Raw genomic sequence first — 9,380 nt, forward strand, 5'->3', positions numbered from 1 at the left:
TCTGGTTAAATCAGGGGGCATCTTCATAATAACCACCAGAAAGTGTGAAAGTAGTGAAAACCTGACAAAAGGCTTCAGCACAACCTGTCACTTTGCCCGTTTTTTCAGCTAATACCCGTGTTATCAGTCTGTTCCCCATTTAGCACATTTTAAATTTGGCTAGCTTTAGCCACCACAAAGCTAATTCTAACTGTAGGCTAAGTTTACAAGAAATTTAGCTAGCTTTAGCCACCATAAAGCTAACTCTAACGGTAGGCTAAGTTTACAAGAAATTTAGCTAGCTTTAGCCACCATAATTCAAGGTAAACACAAGAAACTTGTGCTAAAGGAAAAAAAATGGACCAGACTCAGTGAATAATTCCCTAACTCTAACTTTAGGCTAACTTTACAAGAAATTTAGCTAGCTTTAGCCACCATAAAGCTAACTCTAACGTAAGGCTAACTTTACAAGAAATTTAGCTAGCTTTAGCCACCATAAAGCTAACTCTAACTGTAGGCTAAGTTTACAAGAAATTTAGCTAGCTTTAGCCACCATAATTCAAGGTAAACACAAGAAACTTGTGCTAAAGGAAAAAAAATGGACCAGACTCAGTGAATAATTCCCTAACTCTAACTTTAGGCTAACTTTACAAGAAATTTAGCTAGCTTTAGCCACCATAAAGCTAACTCTAACTGTAGGCTAAGTTTACAAGAAATTTAGCTAGCTTTAGCCACCATAATTCAAGGTAAACACAAGAAACTTGTGCTAAAGGAAAAAAAATGGACCAGACTCAGTGAATAATTCCCTAACTCTAACTTTAGGCTAACTTTACAAGAAATTTAGCTAGCTTTAGCCACCATAAAGCTAACTCTAACTGTAGGCTAAGTTTACAAGAAATTTAGCTAGCTTTAGCCACCATAATTCAAGGTAAACACAAGAAACTTGTGCTAAAGGAAAAAAATGGACCAGACTCAGTGAATAATTCCCTAACTCTAACTTTAGGCTAACTTTACAAGAAATTTAGCTAGCTTTAGCAGCCATAAAGCTAACTCTAACGTAAGGCTAACTTTACAAGAAATTTAGCTAGCTTTAGCCACCATAAAGCTAACTCTACCGTTAGGCTAACTTTACAAGAAATGTAGCTAGCTTTAGCCACCGGAAAGTTAACTAACTTTACAAGAAGAAGGTCGTTAAATAAGACCTGCTGACATTTTGAAAAAGCTTGCTATTTGAACAAGTCAAAATGGCGTCTCTTAAAATGACCTTGGGCCCGGTCAAACAGCTTTATTTAGCAAATGAAAGATCCAGACTGAATCCTCTAAATGCCAAGCGATGGAACTCCAAAACACTTTCTTATGGACTTTAAAGGAAATACCTAGCAGCCTGTTCCAACATCTTTCACTTTTTTTGGCTCTTTCTTTACTTCATTAAATTACCAACCCTGAAAATTAAGAGATATTTGAGATCTTTAATACACTATTCTGATATGTATAATATGCAGCTGTTTTAATGTCTGTAGTTGTAGTTTTCCTAACCGAAAAACCATTTAATCCAACCATCCCATGATGATTTTTCAGCAAGGCTATACAGGGTTTATTTTTTAACTATTTAACCCCTGGTAGCCATCTTTTGAAAATTGTACGCAGGTTTTATTATTTATTTTATTATTGTAAAAGTCTGTTGCTCACAGGCTTTTATTTTGTAAAAGTCTGTTGCTGTCTGGTGAGGAACAGGAAAAGAAAGTAATCGGCGGATCCACCAAACTTGGAGAAGGGTACGGAACTTTTACTCGGCCATTTTCATTTTAAAGTTCTTTCAGACGGCGGAGTCGACAGAACCAAAGTCATCTGTAAACACTGCCAAGTTGAATTGTCTTCTCAGCGTAGTAGTTCCAGTCTAAAATATCACTTAAAGGCAAAACACACAACTGATAGCAGCAAGTCATTCAAGGAAACAGACAGTGGAGCGAGGCTTCTACATAAAAACTACAGAAAGATGCTGATGTTAAAAGTGTGTTTGCACAACAAATGTTATGGCACTTTCATTCATATGGCAGCACATTTACAATAAAACTAAATGCTAAAAGCTATACACTACTTTTGGATTCATTTTTGGATTTTGCGAACACATGTGATTAATCGCGATTAATCAGGGAAATCATGTGATTAATTAGATTAAACATTTTAATCGTTGCCCAGCCCCAATTTTAATCTACATTTTGGCAAGTCAGATCAGTTTAACTAAAATCTAAGATTCTGAGGCGAATTTATGCAGAAAGCTTGTAGTTTTGGTGACTTTTTCAGCTTTCATGTAAAAAAAAACAACAGAAATTTTCATAAGCAATGTCTGTAATGTAGTAGCTGCTCATGGCTTATTCAGGGTTGACTGTGCAGCAGGTCAGCGGAGGCTTAAGGGTGTTGGTGGTGCTCTTGGTACGATAATCCATCCATCCAACAGAGCAGCTCAATAAAGCCTGTGTCTACACTGTGGAGCATTCCCATCTACGTCACATGCCACCTTTCATTTCTGCGAGAGCAGCCGTTACCGTGACAACAGCATGTGATGTGGGGTTGGTGATGGTGAGGGGTAACCATGGAAATCCAATCTGTTTTTGCCATCTCGCACGGCTTTGATCCCACACACGAGCAGCCGGCACAGTTTTCCTGAAACTTTAGGGTTGAATATGTGGCCAGAAAAGTCACCAAAAAAGCGACAAAACAGAATGTGATTGAAAGGCCGACGCAGCCTATATTTCATTCTCTGAGTTCAGGTCACTGCTGATCTATTTCCAGAGAGGTCATCAATAATTTGTGCATCCGTCTCTCTCTGCATGCGTGCGTGAATGTATACCGAACGTGTTACACAGTCTGACATACGTTAATGTTTTATCACGGCCCGTTACTGGGTTATCTCTTACGGTGCAGGAAATCGGCGGCCTCGATTTAAAATCCACTCCGCTCCGTTCGTGAGAGTCAGGATTCAGGTTTACCTGCTCAAATTCGTTCATCAGAAACTCTCGAAATTTTTAAAACATCTCTTAAAACCCACCTTTTCTCCCAGGCTCTCAGAGCTGGGTGAAACAAATGTTCTCTGTGTGTGTAAATAGTTTTTATCCTTTGCTGAATTTCTTTGTTAAATATATCCGTTGGACTTTATTGTTATTTATTCATGTAAAGCACTTTGGTCAACCCAGGTTGTTATAAGGTGCTATATAAATAAACGTGACCTTGACTTTGACCCTTGTCCTTTCACAATAAGTTTTCACTTAAAGTTTTTTAGCCTTGTTTCAAGTTCCATAATTCAAGTTACTTTCCAAGAACCAACTGGTCCTCTTCTGCATCTTTTACTGTAAATCATTTTCATTCTGTAAGCAATTTGATTTCAAAGTGTTTGGTTGATAATTTGTCTTCTGATTGCCTTTGTTTTTCACATGAAGTTGATTAAGATTAAGATCAAATTAGATTTATTGTCATGTAGATGCAGGGAAATACACAAAATTTCTCCTTGGGGGAGATAATTACCTGCGTTATTATCGCGTTAACTCGTTAATTACTTAACGACGATAAATATTTAATCGCGCATTAACGCAGGTTTTATTAGTTATTTTATAATTGTAAAAGTCTGTTGCTCACAGGCTTTTATTTTGTAAAAGTCTGTTGCTGTCTGCTGTGGAACCGGAAAAGAAAGTAATCGGCGGATCCACCAAACCTGGAGAAGGGTACGGAACTTTTACTCGGCCATTTTCATTTTAAAGTTCTTCCAAACGGCGGAGTCGACAGAACCAAAGTCATCTGTAAACACTGCCAAGTTGAATTGTCTTCTCAGCGTAGTAGTTCCAGTCTAAAATATCACTTAAAGGCAAAACACACAACTGATAGCAGCAAGTCATTCAAGGAAACAGACAGTGGAGCGAGGCTTCTACATAAAAACAACAGAAAGATGCTGATGTTAAAAGTGTGTTTGCACAACAAATGTTATGGCACTTTCATTCATATGGCAGCACATTTAAAATAAAGCTAAATGCTAAAGGCTATACACTACTTTTGAATTCATTTTTGGATTTTGCGTACAAATGCGATTAATCGTGATTAATCAGGGAAATCACGTGATTAATTAGATTAAACATTTTAATCGTTGCCCAGCCCTACTAAAAACTTTTGTCCTGTTCTGGTTCAGCAAGAACATTTGTTTATGTAAACAAAACCAGCTGGAATGATATAAAACACTTTTATTAACACTGGCAAGTGATCCTTTTTCTTCTTCTGTTACCTTTAAGCCAAGCGGACGATGTAAAAGCGCAGCATCTAGGCCGGGTGTGTTTCCCTTAAAAGATGCAGCATATTAGCATGCTTTACAGGAAGATCAACATTTCACAAGTTTCACTAACAACGATCTAAGCTCCGGCTTTCTGAGCTGAGGCAGTGGTCTGGGGTGTTCCCAGCAGGAGGGCGGAGGTTCCACAGAGGATTTAACTTGGAAATCCCTCAGGCTGTAAAACACATGCAGGGAAGGAGTATGTCATAACTGTAATATCAGGCGAACAATACCCTCCAAATGCACCGCATGTGGCATCCTTCGGTTATTTATTAAAGCTCTTTCTTCTTCTTTACACGGGGGACCAACAGCCAGGAAATGAAATGGATACGTGATGGGTGGAAGATAAAAGTTTCGAGGTGAATCTCCACAACAAGGAAAAGAAGACTATTGTTCTGCAGTCCAAGTCTTCTACAGCGATTAGCACTGAGGAGTGAGTCAGATTCTCTGTGTGACGGCTGCAGTCAGACTACATAACCAGTGGAGAATTCTCCTCCCCATCTGCTCTGAAACTGTCCTGGGTTCCACACTGGAAAAAATGCCCCTCCAAAAATAAGTAAGAAAAACAACAAATACAAGACGTTTTTGCTTGAAATAAGCAAAAACATACAAAAAAAAAGCAGTAAAATGGCCCTGTTCTGCATTTTCACAAATCAGAAAAAGGTTTCACAAATCCCAAACAAGGTTTTAATGAATCTACAGCCTCTTTAGAATAATCCCATCCAGATTTGAGCAGTCTTACTATTGTAGTTTCCATACAGGACCTAGTTTAGGGTGATGAGAATACAAAAAAAAGCAGTAAATGGAACTAGTGAAAATCGGCTTGTCAAGATTTCTTGAAATAAGATGTGATATTTAGGACTTTTGAGATAAAAGTGATCTAGAAATTAGCTTAAAAACCTCTTCAAATGTAAAAAAAAAAGCTTGTTTCATATGAAATCCGACTCAAAACAATTTGTTTTCAAGACTTTTTCATTTAACAAAATATTCCAGATGTATTGTCTTCAAACAAGTCCCTATATCTGGCTGAAATAGTACTTGTTAGGCAGTTGTGTCTTATATTAAGTGTAATGAGATATTTTGACTAGAAATGAGACAAATATACTTGGTAAGACTGATTTTTTCCAGTGCAAATAAACTTGATTTGATCCCTTTTCAGTGTTCTGTGCTTGGCGAGCTTTGAAAAACGGTGCCAGTTGCATCTTTCTATCTCATGTCGCCTGGTGGTGGCAGGAACCTTCCAGTTTGGAAGGAGTTAAATACAAAGCAGCCATGTGGAAATATCCCATCATTAAAAATCTGCCTCAAATGTGAGAGCAGGAACGTGGCTCATCCTGTGGGCAATAAAGGAAACATATGAATAAAATCAGTTATTTGGAAAAGTGAAGAACTGGATTCTGACCACGTTCAGCTCAGTGCAGAAGAGGGATGAAGTGAAAGCGAACAGCAGAGGAGAACAAAACGTGACGTGCTGGATGCAGCAGACCCGGCTTTGCTGTGTTCCTTAAAGCAACAACATTTGTGTTCCATCTGTCTTTCTCTCCCTTTCTGCAGTTTTCGTGCAGGCAGCACTCTGCCCTCCTCTCTCCACCGGTCATCAGCATGTGAACATGCACTGGAAAAAATCAAAGTCTTACCAAGTATATTTGTCTCATTTTTAGTCAAAATATCTCATTACACTTAATATCAGACACAACTGCCTAACAAGTACTATTTCAGCCAGATATAGGGACTTATTTGAAGACAATACATCTGGAATATCTTGTTAAATGAAAAAGTCTTGAAAACAAATTGTTTTGAGTCGGATTTCACATGAAACAAGCTTTTTTTTTTACATTTGAAGAGGTTTTTAAGCTAATTTCAAGATCACTTTTATCTCAAAAGTCCCAAATATCACATTTTATTTCAAGAAATCTTGACGAGCCGATTTTCACTAGTTCCTTTGGCAGATTTTTTTGCTTATTTCAAGCAAAAACGTCTCGTATTTGCTGTTTTTTTTACTTATTTTTGGAGGGGCATTTTTTCCAGTGTGTATAGCGTACAAAACAGTTCAAAGTGCTTCACACAAAGTAAAAGCATTGCAGCAGGGAGTGGAAGAAGCATTAAAAATACATGAAATAATATAAAGAGAAACAAATAAATGAATTTAAATTAATTTAAAAACAAGCAACAGTCCAGATAAGTTCAAAGATATCGTGCAGATTTCATGCATAGACACATGAGAACAGAAATGTTTTTAACCTGGATTTAAAAATGTCTCCATTTGGTGAAAGTTTAATCTCCACTGGCAGTTTGTTCCACTTGTTTGCAGCATAACAGCTAAATGCTGCTTCTCCATGTTTAGTCTGGACTCTGGACTGGACCAGCTGACCTGAGTCCTTGGATCTAAGAGCTCTGCTGGCTTTATATTCTCTGAACAGATCACAGACTGTAAACCATCAGCAGGCTTTTAAAATCTATTCTGTGACTGACTGGAAGCCAGAGTAAAGATTTTAAAGCTGCTGTGATGTGTTCAGATCTCTTAGTCCGGGTTAAAACTCCAGCAGCAGCGTTCTGGATGAGCTGCAGATGTTTAATGCTCTTTGTGGGAAGTCCAGTTAAAAGAGCGTTACAGTGATGGAGTCTGCTGATCTGAGTCTATCAACACTCCGAGGTTACCAACTGGGTCAGTGATTGTAAGGGCCCGAGTCTCAAGATATTTACCAACGCTGACCCTCTTCTCTTTGCTCCCAAACAGAAGGATCTCAGTTTTGTCTTCATTTAACTGTAGAGAATTCTCCAGATGTCCAGTGCTTAGCAACCATTCGTTCTGTAACACCAGTGTTACTGACTCACTGTTTGTTGCTTACTCCATAATTTACAGTTTTGATTAGGTGTTGGTGCTCATCCTTTGGCATTAGAGGGTTAAATTAAACTGGTGGGATCTGCATGAGAGCGTCTCCCTTGGGTGCAGATGCACAATTAAGGCTGAATTTCCCCAACATTCGTATTCTTAAACACACTGAGCCTGCAGGCTGCTCAGAGCTGAGGCCAGCACAAATGTTGCTGAAGGTTGCAAAATGTTTTGACTCCTTTGGTTAGTAAAACATCTCTTATGTGTTCAGGCCTCACCTTAAACAATGAGGCCACGTCATACCCCACAGGGCCAGAAAGATGTGTTTTTTGTACAGTTACCAGCACGTGTTGTAGTTGAACGTGTCCCTTTAAAAGAATAGACTTTGACAGATTGGTATCCAGGGAGTTTAAAGGACTCTTTATCGTGCTCTTTGAGCTCTTTCTAAGCAAGATCTGCAAGACTGTTTAGGTATGAGGCGGGTGTCGAGGTAACATCCATGTGAATGGGAGGTTTTCCCAGCAGAAAACTGTATTGCACTGGAAAAAAATGCCCCTCCAAATATAAGTAAAAAAAACAACAAATACGAGATGTTTTTGCTTGAAATAAGCAAAAAAGTCTGCCAATGGAACTAGTGAAAATCGGCTTGTCAAGATTTCTTGAAATAAGATGTGATATTTGGGACTTTTGAGATAAAAGTGGTCTTGAAATGGGCTTAAAAACCTCTTCAAGTGAAAAAAAAAGCTTGTTTCAAATGATATGTGACTCAAAACAATTTGTTTTCAAGACTTTTTCACTTAACAAGATATTCCAGATGTATTGTAATAAAACAAGTCCCTATATCTGGCTGAAATAGTACTTGTTAGGCAGTTGTGTCTTATATTAAAGGGGAACTCCGGGGCATTTGAAGCGTGTTTCCATTGCTAGAGGTTGTCAAATACTGCTAGTAGGACACAGAGAGGTCCAGATCTGTGCTCCCTGTGTGAAGATCGCTCTGTCCGCACAGCATGTCATGCGAGGCTAATACGTGGTGGCTAAGGGGCAAGCGCTAACCCTTCCACGTAAAACAACAACTTGCACACTGCAGAAACGTCACACCACTTTATAACCCATCCGACAATAAAGTCACAAGCCTTACCATCAAAACCATATGCATGGTTCTCACATTACTGGCATGGGGACGTTACAAAACAACTTTATAAACAGCATGTCACTCACCGGCTGGTTGTAGGCTCGCGCATGTGAAAGCCCAAAAGAGTCGATGGAGGATAATCCCATATACAAAACAATTATCTTCTCTAGAAAAACTACGTTCAAGTATTTAAAACATTACAACAATATTACTGGGCATGTATTGTTGTAATGTTTTAAATACTTGAACGCAGTTTTTCTAGAGAATATAATTGTTTTGTATATGGGATTATCCTCCATCGACTCTTTTGGGCTTTCACATGCGCGAGCCTACAACCAGCCGGTGAGTGACATGCTGTTTATAAAGTTGTTTTGTAACGTCCCCATGCCAGTAATGTGAGAACCATGCATATGGTTTTGATGGTAAGGCTTGTGACTTTATTGTCGGATGGGTTATAAAGTGGTGTGACGTTTCTGCAGTGTGCAAGTTGTTGTTTTACGTGGAAGGGTTAGCGCTTGCCCCTTAGCCACCACGTATTAGCCTCGCATGACAGGGTGTGCGGACAGAGCGATCTTCACACAGGGAGCGCAGATACGCATCTCTCTGTGTCCTACTGGCAGTATTTGACAACCTCTAGCAATGGAAACACGCTTCAAATGCGCCGGAGTTCCGCTTTAAGTGTAATGAGATACTCAATGAGACAAATATACTTGGTAAGATTTAGATTTTTTCCAGTGTGTAACAAGATGAGCGGTGTTACTTTACCTGGCAGGGGCTTTAATATTGGGGCGGATGTATTTCTCTATGGATATTCGGATGTTCATGTGAGGCAGTCAGTGGGTTACATGGCACTGAAAGGATCGGATTATTGGCTAAATTACAATAAGACTGAGCTGCTCCTACCATTTCAGCCAGATATAGGGACTTGTTTTAATACAATACATCTGGAATATCTTGTTAAGTGAAAACATCTTGTTTTGAGTCATATTTCACATGAAACAAGCTTTTTTTTTAACATTTGAAGAGGTTTTTAAGCTAATTTCAAGATCACTTTTAACTCAAAAGTCCTAAATATCACATTTTATTTCAAGAAATCTTGACAAGCCGATTTTCACTAGTTC

Source organism: Odontesthes bonariensis, chromosome 22, assembly GCF_027942865.1.
Source record: "Odontesthes bonariensis isolate fOdoBon6 chromosome 22, fOdoBon6.hap1, whole genome shotgun sequence".
Taxonomy (NCBI): domain Eukaryota; kingdom Metazoa; phylum Chordata; class Actinopteri; order Atheriniformes; family Atherinopsidae; genus Odontesthes; species Odontesthes bonariensis.